The 15,242-nt window shown below is 47.0% G+C and overlaps 1 long non-coding RNA gene across 1 annotated transcript in view; it reads right to left on the reverse strand.

The window, feature by feature from the left end:
* Positions 1–2: 2 nt before the first annotated feature.
* Positions 3–15,242, reverse strand: part of LOC135235087 (uncharacterized) — a 25,192-nt gene continuing 9,952 nt past the window's right edge. Inside the window, exons 2-4 of the long non-coding RNA XR_010324270.1 lie at positions 13,281–13,417; positions 1,292–1,463; positions 3–1,179 (exon numbers count right to left, since the gene is read on the reverse strand). This is a non-coding gene — a long non-coding RNA (uncharacterized LOC135235087). The remainder of the gene's footprint in view (positions 1,180–1,291; positions 1,464–13,280; positions 13,418–15,242) is intronic.

Genomic DNA, 15,242 nt, shown 5'->3' on the forward strand with positions numbered 1-15,242 from the left:
ACTTTTTGAGAAAATGTTGTTTTATTTAATTTAATAATATAACATATCTGGACGTTGATAACAGACAAACGGAGTCACCACCCTTGGCTGTCTTCTCATTGGACCGTTTCATGGTCAGAACACAAAGTCAGCCAATGGAGTCTGCCCCCTGGAGTCACATCAGCAATGACAATGTGAACTGCTACCTGCTTCAGTTGCTAATAAACGGGAGATAATTCAGTGGTACTCCTTTATTATTACGCAATTTCTTTGCTGTGGCTGATTACAGGGTCTATCAGTCCATACACACACAACCTTAAGAGGATATCAATGGTGGTGAATACCATACGAAAGTGGGGATACAGTACACATGATACTCAGGGGAAGTGACACTCCTGCTTTGGTTTCGAGGCATTCTGGAAAGAACTTTTCTGCTACTTCACTGCGATACTTAAAACTGTACGTGCTTTCAAATGCTGTTTTTCAACAACCGAATTGTTGAGCAGTGAGGCCGTGGAGTAAACCGCACCTCAAATGTGCCCTTGCGATAAAGACACCTTGAGTGGCATCTCCAAATGGGGCCTCCCAGCAGCTGCTGGTCTCATGCTTCCCTCACTGTGCAAATGCATGCAGCCCTGTTCCCGAGGACCTCACCTGTGACCTCCAATGACCTCACAGGTTAAGGGTCTCAGGGACAGAGGGGCATACGGGGAAATGTAGTTTTTGGTGGGAATCACTCAGAGATGCAGATCTTGTGGCGAAAATAACCCAAGTGGCCGCTGTACCTATTGAAATAATCACATCTGATGTACTGTTATGGGTCAAATGGAGAGAAAAAGACAAAGAATGTAGCACACAATGTGTGAGAATTCAATAAACAATTTTTACTATATTGTGCTGTCAATAATGGAATATTGAATCTCTCTCTCTCTCTCTGTCTATGACTGCGTGTGTGTGTGTGTGTATATATATATATACAGTGTGTGTGTGTGTGTGTGTGTGTGTGTATAGGGTGCTGCTGTGTAAATATGCAACTGTAGTTTCCTGTGTGTTTCCTTTACTCCACAAAATAGCCTCATATAATGTCAGTAAAATTTCCTGATTTTTGTAGTGGAAAATGACCATTTCCTCCCTTCCTTCTGTTAATCTTTCCCTGTCTTCTTGCCGACAGGCTGAGACGTCTGCTCTGTAATGGGTCAGCTGAAAGAGGAGAGTCATGGTTCAGTGTGTTAAGTGCGCACTCCTGCATGCCCGACTGTTAAAGCCGCTGAAATTTAAATGAAAGTAAGAATACTGTTGGCGGCTCACTTACCCAACAATATGAAGACCCCAGTTCGGGATTGTATGGGGCGTGGAATTAAGAGACAGGGGGTAGGAGTTGGCAGCTGTCAGTCTTTTCCCAATTCCAATGCGGAGCCTTTTCCCAGTCCCGTCTTTTGGTGTTCTCAAAATGTCTGGTGGCCTCCACCTCTAGGGAGATCAAACTGCAAGAGTAAAAAAAAAAGGCGACACACTTAACCTTGTGAAGTTGCATAAATTACAGATATGTTTGAACGCCTTCCATGCAAGTCTCTGCGACGGCAGTTAATACCACATCCAACCATACCTGGGTCCAAACTTGAATGAAAAGAAAAAAGAAAAAAAAATTTATTTTAAGAACGCGGCAGTGCCACCTACTGGGAGACAATCAGACTGACTGGCTGACTGGCTGGCTGGCTACACAGTGACTAAGGGACAGACAGAAGCCTCTACACAGGCTGACGCTGGTGTGTTCCCCTGTCTGACACGTCCTTTGCTGTAAACTCGGGAATTAGACTACCCTCAACACTAACACACAGACATAAGGACAGACGCATAAAGTCGCACACCACACACATCCAAACGTGAAAAAGTCACCGCACCGCGTACTTTAAAGTCTAAGTCCACTTTGCATATTTGCACGACTCAATTTGCTTTCCTAATAAGAGATTGACTCGATCGTCCCCCCCCCGAAAATGCCAATGCCAGCACGAAATGCCCAATGGATTTTAACGTCACAGAGACAGAATTGTCAATGTCGCCGAGAAAGTATTTCCTTTTACAATACCCAAATTTAATTAAATTATGTAAATATTTCAAATAAGGCAAAGTTGTCTTAATGACATCATAATAGTTCCTGTTAATAAATTTAAAAAAAGGAGCCCTACATAACCAGACCCCCTGAACAGTGAACATGCGTGTCTCAAAGCTCACATGTACATGCACACAGGTGTGCACACACGAGAAACACGCAAAGCCTCTGAGAGCACGCGTGTAACACGCACGTCCTCCGCAGAACCAAACTAAACTAATTTTCCCCTTTTTCATCCGTAGCCACTTCCCAAATTTTCCCTTTATTGTTTTGTGTCTCCCGCCCGTGACAAAAATAAGAGAGCTGGAAAAGCAGAGCGAAACGAAAAGTGAAAAAAGCCGAACGCGGCGGCTGACAGATGGAGTCGATATTGTTCCTTTCCCTCTTCTGTCCGACAACAAAAATGCACACTCACCATTTGTGTTTGCTGATACACAAGTTAGCTTGTTCCTTAAAACACCCATACGCACACGCGCGCACGCACACACACACACACACACATACATGTGCACACACACTTATGCACACTAACACATATGCATACTCACAAACATGCATTTGCATGCACAGACACACATACAGGCGTGCACACACACACACACACACACACACACCAAAAAAGGAAGCTGATATCTCAGCTCTCCTTCCCATTTCTCTGTCCCTGTAAGTGGGGGCTATGTCTTGGCTGCATCGGCTATATCCTACAGGGAAACAGAAACAAGAAAAGAGGCTCCATCGGTTCAAAAGCAAAAAAAAAAAAAAAAAAAGAAAAGCAAAAAAAGGGAATCGCGTTTCTCTTCCTGTCCAATCTTCAGTGTCTTCATTTTTCAGTGCTGTAAAAAGTGGATAAAAAACAGCCTTCTACCTCCTTTATCTTTCTCTCTGTCCCTGCTTGTGCCTTCCTCTCTACAAAACTGGAGAGCTACCTGGTATAGGAGTTAAAGCAGGCAGTGAGCTAAATAGCAGATACAGTCTAAATAGTCATATTGATTCCATTATAAGGTACTATTCCTACATCCCTTAGCACCGGTACAACCCACTTCCCTCTGTCCTCTCCATCATTTGTGTCACCGGCAGAAACACACGAACACACACAAGCACATACACACACCAGCACACGCACTCACACACACACACACACACACACACCTTCTCTGTCTTTTTCTGCCATTACATCCACTACTTTTCCTCATGCCTGTCTCATTCTCCTTCTTCCTATCCCTCTACGTGGACTCATTCCCTCTCTTTCTCTCTCTTTCTCTCTCTCTCTCTCCCTATTCCTTGTCCTCGATCTCCACCGAGCTCTCCTTTCTCCCTCTCCCTGTCCCTCTACGTGGACTCTCTTTCTCTCTCTCTCTCTCTTTTTCTCTCTCTCCCTATTGCACTCCTTGTCCTCAATCTCCACCGAGCTCTCCTTTCTGCCTCCCTGTTCTCTCTCTCTCTCTCTCTTTCTCTCTCTCTCTCTCTCTCTCTCGCGTTCTCTCACGTTTTTCAAGCATCACGTCTTCAGTCTCTCCCTCGCTCTTTCTCTCTGGCGCGCACTTTTGCAGTCGCCGTGTGCACACGCGCGCGTGTGTGTGTGTGTGTGTGCGTGTGTGTGTGTGCGCGCATGTCTGGGAAAGAGAGAAAATGTGTGCGAGAGTCAGAAAGCAAAGAGAGGCAGGGAGGGAGGAGAAGGTAGAGAGGAAGGGAAATGGGGGGGGGGGGGGGTGCAGAATATCACCCAGAGTGAGAATAATCCAAAATATATCACATCCAGAAGTGATGAACCTCAGGAAATATTTCCTCACTCTCCTCTGTTCTTGTCTACAATTATCATCTCTGCATTAGAGTGAAACCGTAGGTTTCGGGAATGCGTTTTCCCTTCTGATTTAGCACCCTGTCAATAGAACGATTCACAATTTACTGCAGCAAACAGGCTGCCAAAATCTGACGTTACACAGAAAGGGCAACAGAAAATGCCCAAAGATTTTGGCATCTGTGGGCAAAGACATGGCCTGTAATGCAATGTTCTGAAATCGACTCCCACCAGCCACATAACCAGCCTCCCAGGTTGATACCATTCCGTCTCATCAGGTTAACATTATTCCAAGCCAGATGTCTGACTTATAGTGAAGTGTTGTTTAGTTAGCCGAGATGTTGCTGTCCCCATTCCTTTGAAAGTGCGTCGCGTTTGTACATTTGTGTGTATGAAAATCACAGCCGCAGTTTTAACCGACACTACAAAGGTTCCTGAGGGAAATTGTTATTCCATGGTGGCATTTTTTTTTTTTTTACTTTGGTTGTAGTTTGTTATTTTTAGTAACAGAAAACCTTGTTAAGCCCTTTCTGGGTTATAATGACAATTGTTTTGCACAAACACAACAGCTAGGAGAATTGCTACTTGTATTGACTCTGTTTGTACATTGCTTTATGTTTCCTGAATATTACAAGTGTTCATATACTCACATAGGGAGTAGGGACTTTTAAAAATGTAAGGAAATTTGCCTCTCAGAGGAAGGGATATTTACATTACAGACATTTACAGTGCAGTCAGTAAAGTAAGTATTTGGACAGGGACACAATTTTGTTGTTTTGGCACTGTACTCCAGAACATTGGATTTGAAACGAAACGATTATGTGCAGACTGGCTGGATTTGAATGGTTGTTTCTGCGCATTTCAAAAACTGCTGTCGTCAGCAGTCACCGATGAAGACAAGTGAGCCAGTATCTGTGGCAGCCATACATGCCCAGGTCATAAGACCACCTCCACCATGTTTTCACAGATGAGGTGGTATGCTTCCTTTCTTTACACTTTCCTCTTTCCATCGCTTTGCTACAGGTTAATACTCATCTTGTCTGTCCATAAGACTTTATTCCAGGACTCTACAGTTGTTATGTAGTTTTTTTTTTAGCAAACTCTTGCCTGGACATTAAGTTCTGGAGGCTTACCAGAGGTTTGCATCTTACAGCGAATCCTCAGTGGTTATGCTGGTGTACACTTCTCTTTATGGCAGTCTTTGACATATCTGTGCCTACATCATGGATAATGCTTTTGATCTGCTTTCAAAAACTTTTCTTTACAATTGAAAGTATTCTTCGGTCTTCCACTACAGTGGTCTTCCATGGTCTATCAGGTTGGTTTTTGTTGTTGAGCTCACCAGTGCATTCTATGGATGTAAATACCCTCAACTCAAAGCTGACAGTCCACACTTCAATCTCATATTTATTGTTACATTTCAAATTCAACGTGCTGGAGCACAGAGCCAAAACAACAAAGATTGTGCCACTGTCCAAATACTTACGGACTGTGCTGTATGTGGTATGATCCAGAGAACATATATACATGGTGCAACATATTACAGGAGATTGGTGGCTGACCTGAGTGAAGACACTTTTATCCCACAGCTTTTGAAAACTGCACCAAAAAGAATTATTAGATTAACGGAGACCACAGCGATAAGATAGATCCTTTGTGACATCAACAGGGTGTCTTTGAAGACATAGATCTACTTTAATCTTGGCCAGTCTCCCGTTAATCTGGGGAGAGAACAATGGTTCCCACCAAGCCTACTGCCTGTCCGGGGGTTATAAAATCAACTTGCAATTCAAAGCATTCCACAGGCAGACCACTTTTTTATGTCAGACAGCAGAAAACGGCGATTAATCCAAAGCGATATTTAAAAGGGAAATCATATACCATACAGTGAATGGGGAATAGCCAGACGTACTATAAAATCACTTTGTTCTTTGCGTCTTTAAAACAAAAGAAATTACCTGCATTGTGTCTAACAGAAATTGACATCCATTGAAACAAAACACAGCTAATCTGGTTTGTGGAGCCTCTCTCTCCATTTTGCACCCGCTACCCCACAGCTGTAGCCTCTCAGATGCCCAGAGGCATTTGGACGCTCAAGCACCAAACAAACAGTACAGCACTGCTCATAAATCTGAGAGAGAGAGGGAGAGAGAGAGAGAGAGAGGGAGAGAGGGAGAGAGAGGGAGAGAGATGGTGTGCCATGCAGGAACAGAACCTTTGCTGCAGGACTCAGAGGAAGAATTTTGTTCTCCCTCATTGGGGGATGACGTAATCGGGTTAGACAATGCCCTGTTTTTGGATGGGGGGGCACCCTTCGACAGTCACCTTGTTTGCCCCCTGTACCCGTATCCATGGCACACACCACGTATATATCCGAATACGTAGCCAGACAGACAGACAGCCACATATAGGTAGATAGATATGGTATACGAGAACATAATTGTTCTAGAATGTGTGCGGTTCCCCCCGATGGGATGAGGCGAAACACACAGACAATGGGAACAGTGAAATACAAGCTACACGGGTGGACACCACCGCAGTACTATGGTAAAGGAAAAAAAAAGAAATTGGGTCAGCTGGAGTCGAATGTTGACGGAAATACGCTGGGGGTTGGGTTGGGTTGGGGGGGGGGGGGGCGGATAAAACCGATCAAAGATCAAATCTCATAAAAGCTGTGCGAGGGGGGATAACGACGGAGATGGAGGAGCGAGGAATCGGAATTACGCGGCCCGTAAAGGAAGGCTCTTTTTTCCCTGACGGGGTCGGCGAAGGGATTTTTTTTCCCCCCTGCGTGCGTGAAAAGGAGCAGCGCTGAGGCTAGACTGCTGATATATGCCCTTTTTTTTTTTTCTTACAGGGGAGCTGCAACGCAATGCAGATATTGGCTGTCTGAGCCACTAGCCAGACACACTGGGGGACTAACGGGAGGCGGGGGGGGGGGGGGTGAGTGTGTGTGAGTGTGTGGGGAGGAGGAAGGCAATGGGGTGCGGGTGAGGGGAGGAGGAGGAGGAGGAGGATGGGGGTAAGTGAGGAGCTGGGGTGGGGGAGTGGGTGCGTGTGCGTGTGTGGGGGGGTAGGGGGGGGGGGGGACGTATCCCCGGCAGCAGGAGCATGCCAGGATTCAGGGGATGCGAAACTCGCACTTTTTTTTTTTTTTTTTTGCGCGACAGAAAGGAATGCGCCGTCTGCGCGAGACCAGAGGCTTTGTGGAAATGTCACGGGCACACAGCCGCATTCGGGCGGGCGCTGGAGTTCCATTATCATCGATCAGGACCGAGCGGCAGACAGACGGACCCACAGACTGCAGAACAATAGCACGCGATTGTCAACCGTTAATTCTTTTTTTTGTTTTTGTTGTTGTTGTTGTTGTTGTTGTGGTGGAAAGAGCCCCTTTGAGTTCTCTTGCGCAGGAAAGTGTCTCTCGATGTGTTTTTATTTGCAGGGAAATTGCCTTTGTTGAGCAGAACCGCCGCCACACGCCCAGGTACAAATGTCTCAAAATGCACGACACTATCGCCCCGTGGTAAGGACACTACTGAGGAAACGGCACAGTCACCGAGCTACGCAACGAAAAAACTGAACCAGATAAAGGATACATATTTATAAAGCCAAATCTATGCCGTGTTAGGAAAAAACTTAGCTAAACTTCAGCTACTGGTACTGCTACTGACAGTCGAAATAAGACGATGCTGTCTCAGACAGTTTGATGTCCAGGTGATGGATTCAAACTGCTTGAACAAAAGAAAGCAAGAAAGCAAGAATCACAAAAGACGCAAACGGACCTGATAAAAAAACCCATGCATTTCCTGCTGATAACGTAAACTCGGCTGAAGGAGACTTGAGGTCGCCACATTTTTTTTTTACCGAAAGGATTTGCGACACGAGTTAGAGCATCGCCTCAGAGACACCCACAGTGCGAGCGACTGCAGCGCGAGCCGACCCCGCTACAAGCCCAGAACCGAAACGTGAGGTGCGGCACAGCCCTGGTTGTTCCTTCAACTTACCACTTCGGAGGGGGGTGGGATGGGGTGTAGGGTGCGGGTAAGGGGGCTGCCGTTGCTCTGGTGACGCCGCGGGGAAAGCTAGAAGGTTGTACAGTTATCTCCGGGCCGTTTATTATGCGAAACCATACAACCAACTACCTCACGCCGCAGCACACCGGCGCCGCTACGCCGCGCGTTCCCGGGCTCGGCCGCGCCCGCTTTTCCGTCTGTCCATCCCTCCGTCCGTCCGTCCGTCCAATACATCAGACACCCTACCACTGTCTGTGAATCCCCCCTCCCCCCCACCCCCCCCTTACCCACCCTAATTCTTGACACCTGAGCTTCATAGAGCCATGTCATACAGTCCAGAAATGAAATATGTGATTGGGAATTTTCTTTTTTTTGCAGAATCAGCAAATACCAGCTTTTAAGACCCTTGACATGCATGACACGACGGCCATGTCTGTGTATGTCTGTTAAATTATATATTGTATATACATATATATATTTTTTGTTATCAGTGAAGAACCTCTGTGAGATTAACTGTGATAACCAACATTCTCTCATTTGCATTTTCACCCCTCCTCAAATTACCAACCATGCTGAAATCAAGAATGAGCCCCAGTTCATTTTTTTTTTTTCTTCCTGGTCTTGCTTTGTGCTTTCACTGAACTGTGCAGATAGCCAGGGCGTACCGCAGTGCATGTACGCACAGGCGACGCACAGTTTTTCGCAGCAGTCTCCTGTGATTAAGCGGATACAAGCACGGAGTTAATGAGAGAGGCAAAGGACCCACGCCTCTAACGAACTAAAGGCACAGGCCGGTAGGAAGCACAGGCGCACGCACAGGCTCGCTCGTGGAAAGAGAGGGAGAGACACAGGCGCAGGGGGATGAATTTGAATACATCTGAACAGATGGTTTTCCCGACCACCGATGGAACCGCTCTTATTCTTGTAATTCCACAGCTTTGTCTCCCTCTAGTGGTTACCGGACAGAACAGCACCCACCCACCCATCCTTCCCCTTTAACTGTCTCACAAAGCGGAGATTCGTAACCACCGCGTTCGCCACCACCGCCCTGTTACTCATCCACTTTTTTTCAGTAAAACCAACTGTTTCACGTCAGAAAAAAATCTGGATTTTTCTCTTTTTCTTTTTCCCGGGGCACACTACAATAATGACACGCCAGGCCTCTAATTCCTCCTCTCTCTACAAACAGCAGCACAAAATTCAAGGCAGCGAGGATTTCAGTTCTATTTATTGCGCGAGTGCCGCCAGCCTTAAGGACACGTGTGAACATTCGCGGCTGACGCCTTATCGGGTTCAGCCTCGCCGCAGCGGCAGCGCATGTTTTCACCGCAGGCAGAACAGGGCGATATGGGATATTTCTCGTGCCATGCGAGGGCGCTGTTGCGCCCGTGAGCCGAAGAGAGCAGTTCCCGATTCTGTGCGTATCGCCCGTGCACGCAGCAGACGGGCAGGCGCGCGCCCACAGAGCTCCGACGCCGACCGCGGACTCGTTTGCACTCCGCGCCGAATTTCAGCCAGACGACAAGAATTTACTCTCGCATGTTTCTGGAGGCACGGGGCCCCAATTTACCTGACTCTCCTGCGTCGTGGAGGTATAAAACTGCCCAGATTTAACGGGTTGGGTGGAGGGGGCGTCAGGGGGGGTGCGATTTCTTTACCGAAACTGGTAGATTACGGTCGCAAGAGGACATCGCCGTGCGGGCTTTGTGTCTGGGCTGCTCCCCGCGATGCGCGGTTAGTCACGGCAGGAGGAGACGCCGCTTCAAAGCGGGGCAGGCGAACCGCGAACGGCGACGGACCGAGTCGCGAGAGCCAGGTTTGCGGGTTCAAATCGCAAGCAGGACAGACGCATGAGCGGTCTCGAGCAAGGCCAGCGCGCGGACGGCGGCGTTTGACCGTGCGACAGAACGCCCGCGCGACGTCAAAGGGATGCACAAAGGGCGCTGGCGGAGGAAACAGGTAACGAAAAGAGAAAAGAGGGGTTCGCCCCACTCGTCCCTCTCAGGCTCGACTCACTGGACCCCCTTCGGGGGAGAGGGGGGGGGGGGGGGGGACTGCGGTGTTTCAGCATGCAGGGTGACAGACACATTGAGCACATCTTGAGAATTTTGTAGCAACAAATCAAACTGGCACGTTACCATGGCAATGCCAGCAGGATCATTAGTGCACTGCCAGGCTTCATTTTTCTTCCCTTTTTACCCTTTCTTTTTGGGTGATTTCCAAATCACAGCCACCTTCTCCTAACTGCCAAGACCCAACACCCTCTCCTCCGCCCAGTCACCTCACACCCTGCCGCCCCATTCACATTCAATTCTCCCTCAGCATCCCCTCTTTCCATATTCCGTCTCTCTCCCTCTCTTTTTCTCACTTCTACTCCCTCTCTCTCGTCTGTCTTCACCCCACCCCTTTCTCTTTTTGCCACCATCTCTCTACATACCCCCCCCCCACACCCAGCACACCCTCTTCTTCCTTCCTTCCACCCCAACCACCGCCCTCCCCCCCCCCCCGCCCCAAACTTGTCTTTCTCTTCTGCAGTCAAATCACGCAGAGATGCAGCACGATTGTGCCAATGCCAGCTCCTCTCCTCTGCCAGTCTGTCTGTGTGCCCGCTGAGGGCCAGAACAAACCATCCCTATGTGCGGGCCAGCTCAGGGGGTTTCAGGGGGCTCAAACGGCGGGCCGGCGAGCGTTTCGTACACCGCCATCAACTCCCCCCCCACCCCCCCACCCCCCCACCCCACAACAACCCTCCCCACCATCTTCTAGACAAACACGGGCCAAGGCACTTAGCCCATTTTAATCCAACCAGGCAACAAAGACAACAATGAGCACTTCCGCAAGAAACAGACCATCGCGGAAAATTCCGGAGATTATATAGAATAAATAGACGCTCGTCCGCAAGGACCGCGAGCTCCCGCCAGCACGGACCGGGAACGAGAATGCAAACACAAAAGCTCATTTGTGCTCTTTCTGCAAAGGGTTTCAGTATGGACACAAAATAAACTCAAAACTGGCTTCCAGAATTGGCAGGGTAGCACAAAAAAAAGGGTAACGGGTGCTAGGGAGGGTATTTGCTAGTGTATTTGATCATGGATTCTCAAGGAATTAATATTTGACTGTCCCAGCCTTCCACACAATGTTCATCAGCAGTTACTATATCAGGAATTTCACAACCTCTTGTTATTCAAATGACTTAAGGAGCTAAGATTACATTAAATGCACTTGCACACAAGCTAATCAAAGTATGAATAAGCTTAAGCATAAGTATGTGTTATGCATATTCTCCAACTCCATAATACCGCATGAGTATAATATAATATAATATAAATTACTGCTATATGCATTCATGCTCAAGTGCTTCATTGAGGAACTCCTCACCCAAGAAGTGTAGCCACCTGTGTCACAGCACCATTGCGCCAGAAGTCACCAACATTGCGAAGGTGGAGAGGGAGAGAACATCTTTTAGCCAATTAAATCTGGGGATGATTTTTGGTGGCAAGTTTGCGAGAGCCAGGTCTGGGATTTGACCAGGACACCGGAGAACCCCCTACTCTTAGCGATAGTAAGATTCACTGTGTCATTAATAAGGCAAAGTAAAAGAAAAGGAATTTTTTACTTGGATGGCAAAATATTTGGCCAGATGTGTGATGATCATTTGTACGTCTGTTTTTCCTGTCCAAATCAACCAAAATACAAATTGTAAATACACTATTAAATGCTTGCAATTTGATGCAATTGCTGAATTGCTATTGCTTATTATATATATGGGGTGTCTGCAGGTACGTTTTTGTGTATTTTGTGTAAGTCGTATTTATTAAAATACAATTGTCCAAATATGTTCTGCTTTTTTGGCCTGGTTATATGAAACAGAAAGAGCTTGTTTGGCTTTTCATGGGTTGCCTATTGGTCAGCAACAGGAAGGCTACGTACTCTAAATGGAGAAGATGCAGCTAGTCTGCTATTCATACATATTTTAGTACAGCCAGTACATATACAAGCTAAAAATATTAAAATTGTTACAGAAGGTAGCTCTTTGTATAATACAGAGCGATTTTGTAAGTACAATTTAGGAATTAAGCAAATGCTTTTTGCCAAAGGGACTCACGGTAGGTAATAATATAAACTGAGCCTGGGTAAGTAAAGCTTCAATCACATCAGTGCCATTGTAGAGGAGTGTAGGCATCAGAAGGGCTCTGTACAGTTTGCCCACAGTTTTCCTGGGTGTATTTTGAAAACAGCCGAAGACAAAAGCTTCCATCACCTTTTGGGCTGCAGGCGATGGAGGCTAATGGGGGGGGGAAGAATAGACTGGGATAGACTGGGACTGCGTTTGTGAGCCACTGCTACAGTGTCAGCACACGATGCAGGTAGAGCGCACCTGGGAGTCTGTGTACAGTCACGCAGCAGAAGCCGAAACCGCACGACTACTCCTCCTGTGTTTTTGTCAGTGCAAAGCTTTCCAGGGGACTCAGATAATGTACAAATATGCATTTTATTCCTCTGAGGGAGGCACACACTGTCGCCCACACAGACGCCCTTCATCTCCCTTGCTCTCTCCTCGTCTTTCTCCTCTCACCAACCTTCCTTGCATACAGTGGCAAGCAGCAAAAAAAAAATAAAGAACAAAATTCTAATTATTAAAAATAAACAAACAAACAAACTAAAATCAAACAAATAAATGAATAAATAGATAAATAAATAAATAAACGTTTCTATGGGAACCCGTTCCCCGGCAACCCCTTGGCTTGGCAACATGCCCAACGGTTGCTAGGACACCGTTGTCAATCACTGCCGGGGTGCTGTGCCAGCCATACGGCTCTACCCAGAGTTCTTTGCAGGACGGGGGTGGGGGGGTGGCGGTGTGGGGGGGGAGACAGAATTTCGCACGTCTTCATTACGGACATGAAAGATGAAGGTCAGAGTGATTTAATGAGTCGACAGTGCTGCACCGAAAGGGTTTTTTCAAGATATAGTAAAAGGCTGGAGGCTGCTGCCCATTTAGCATAATGAGCCTTTTTTTTTGCCTACACTGAAGATCTCACCTTTGTGACGCTTTGTGACACTCCACGGACTACCAGGCCTGCTTATGCCCTCAATGCAGAAAAGAATAATTTCATAAAATGCAAAGTGCTTTTTAAGTGCTTTCGGTTTATGGTTTTTTTGTGTGTGACCACGATCATGTGGGCACTCCTGGGCCCTACTGACACATTTCAACTGTTTCAGAACTAAGGTCATCCCCATCAACCAAAAGCCGGCGGTCTACATTGCCAGCGAAGTCATCGCATCAGGAAGTTCAGGGTGGAATTACTACCCAGGATTCCTTGCACCCAAACCTGAGCTAGAATTCTGGCCTCACCGCTGAGGCAATGGGAGAGGTTACCTGAAGGCCTGCTTCTCTCCTGGGCACCACGGGTAGCGTCGCCCCAAAAAGGAAGTCCCGGCGTCCCCTTTGCAGCGTCCCGGGGAGGGGCTCAGAGCTGGGGGTCAGTCGGGGGGGGGGGGGGGAGCAGCGTGCGGCTGGAATAGAGGGAGGGAGCGCGACAGGGAGCAGTTAGAGGGGGGAACGCAGGGAGTGACGGCGGAGGAATGAAGAGACAGGGTGTGCGACACGGCGATGGCGAGTCTTGCGCTGGACCGGATTTGGGTCAGTCCCATTGTTCAGAGACTGAAAGTCACACGTCGCAGCCCAGACACAGGACAGATGCTACTGTAGAGACAATGAGCTCACACACACATACACGTACACACACACGCACACACACACACACACACACACACACACATACACGTACACACACACACACACACACACGCCTGCACACACAATTAGACACACAAATATATACACAAACACACACACACACACACACAGGCAAACACATACATTTTACATTTTAACCGTAGTGGCAAATATTGCACCTCGGCCGTTTCTAATTTATGACACAATAAAAAAAAGAGGTTAAAATGTTCAGGGATGTGTTTAGTATCTTCATTATGTTGTCCGCAAAACATTTATTGAAATTGCAATGTCTTGGGAGCGATGATGTCATAACTGTGGTGCGAGCACTCAACATTCCTGCTTATGGGCGCCAACATCTATGTGTCTGCCTGCGAATCACTTTGCATGCCTGTCTTCAGTGTAGACTAGCATGTGTCTGTATCACTGGGCCTCTGTGTATGTGTGTGTGTGTGTGTGTGTGTGTGTACATAACAGAGAAGTGCGTATAGAGGTTCCTTTTGTGCCTGTCTTTACATTGTGAGAGGAAGTGTCCCCCCCACAAGCCCCCCCCCCCCCAACTTCTATTCACCCCTCTCTCGTAATGCCTGATTGACCACAGCCCCCCTCAAAGGGGTCAAAGGGCAGACTAAACAGTCTGGTGTCATGGCAACCTTACAGCCACCAACTAGAATGGAAAAGGGGGGGTGGGGGGGGAGAGGGGTGGGGGTCAGTCAAAGCTGTCAATCAAAGCCTTTCAATGCCAACACTTCATGTTTAGTAAAGGCAGCACAGCACAGTGAAGGATTATGTGCACCTGCATTTCCAAAGCAGTGGCCGCTCTCTTCGACGGCACCAGTGTAACAAACCCATTCATTATCAGCCTTTCACAGATTGTTGCTATTCTTCTGTTTCAAGTGTATTTCTCTAGGACAAATAAATAACTGTGGCTGTGACCACAAAAACAAACGCACTGATGCAACATTTACCCTTCTTTTGAATGCAAGGCTGAACAGCAAGTAATAAAATAGCCTTCTTTTTTTTTTTTTTTTACCCTACTTGCAGTAAGTCTTTCATTTATGTGATCCTCAAAAAAGCAACTTCTTATAACTCCAACATTTTAATTGGAAAAAATGAGTCTGTAGGCACAGGAGGTTGTCAAGCATTCATACTTCGAGATGTAAAGCCTATTGCTATTTTTCCCCGCAAAAAAAAAAGAAAACAAACAAACAAACAAAAAAAAACATTGCTAATCACACAGACAGGATCCCATGTCCTGGAAGAAACTCCAAAGCACAGTGTTCTCCGTTTATTTATCCACTTTGTGACAGGAAAATGACCAGCGTTGATTCACCATCAGGACCAAACGCTCTCTGTTAGAGTTGAATTAACACTGAGCATTTTACTGTGTGAGTGCATGGCTCCTGTTAGCGGGGGGAAGTAGAGAAACTAATTAAACTTTCCTGCATTGTCACTGACTTTCTGTTACTGAATTGTGTGCGTGTGTGTGTAGGTGTGTGTGTATAATGTGTGTGTGTGTGTGTGTATGTGTGTCTGTGTGTGTGTGTGTGTGTGTGTGCAAGTGTGTGTGTGATTATGTGTGTCTGTTGTGCAGTGGTGTGCGTG

Source organism: Anguilla rostrata, chromosome 1 (assembly GCF_018555375.3).
Source record: "Anguilla rostrata isolate EN2019 chromosome 1, ASM1855537v3, whole genome shotgun sequence".
In the NCBI taxonomy this organism is placed as follows: Eukaryota; Metazoa; Chordata; class Actinopteri; order Anguilliformes; family Anguillidae; genus Anguilla; species Anguilla rostrata.